Genomic DNA, 519 nt, shown 5'->3' with positions numbered 1-519 from the left:
TACACTGTCAAAGGGAAGCTGTTTATGTGGGAAGGTGGCAGGACTGGAGCGGGAGAGGATGACTGCAGTGGAGGAAGTCAAAGCCGGGATGGGGTTTCCACCAGGAATGACAGAGCAGCGGGAGGGAGAGCAGCACTAGAGGAAATGGATGCTGGGGGCGAGCCAACATTGTCTTTGCGACAGGAGCGGGTGTCAGAGGAGGAGGGGCGAGAAGGCTGGAGAGACCCAATAACCAAATAAATGTTCGGGAGAAGGGAAGGCGAGCCGGGAGCGGCTGGATAACGCCCGCGGGAGGCTGTGGGAGCGCGGGCCGGCGGAGGGGCAAGACCTGGCGTGAGCGCAGGGCAGGCCCCGCAGCAGCAGCAGCACAGGTGAGGGTGCCAGGGGGATGCGGGGAGATGCGGCGGCCGTGCCGAGCCCTTCGCAGGGCAGGGATGATGCGGGGCCGTGCCGAGCCCTCCGCAGGGCAGGGATGATGCGGGGCCGTGCCGAGCCCTCCGCAGGGCAGGGATGATGCGG

The 519-nt window shown here is 65.9% G+C and overlaps 1 protein-coding gene across 3 annotated transcripts in view; it reads left to right on the top strand.

The window, feature by feature from the left end:
* The first annotated feature begins 251 nt into the window (after window positions 1-251).
* Window positions 252-519, top strand: part of SPTBN1 (spectrin beta, non-erythrocytic 1) — a 113876-nt gene continuing 113608 nt past the window's right edge. The window contains exon 1 of one of the 3 annotated variants that reach the window (XM_027693475.1): window positions 252-371. The gene's annotated coding sequence lies outside the window, so the exon portion shown is untranslated. The remainder of the gene's footprint in view (window positions 372-519) is intronic. The other 2 variants (XM_027693470.1, XM_027693471.1) reach the window with 2 other exon arrangements.

The sequence above is a fragment of the Neopelma chrysocephalum genome, unplaced genomic scaffold (assembly GCF_003984885.1).
Source record: "Neopelma chrysocephalum unplaced genomic scaffold, ASM398488v2 Primary Assembly neopelma1_91, whole genome shotgun sequence".
NCBI classification, from domain to species: domain Eukaryota; kingdom Metazoa; phylum Chordata; class Aves; order Passeriformes; family Pipridae; genus Neopelma; species Neopelma chrysocephalum.
This window is presented reverse-complemented; position numbering and strand designations above follow the sequence as displayed.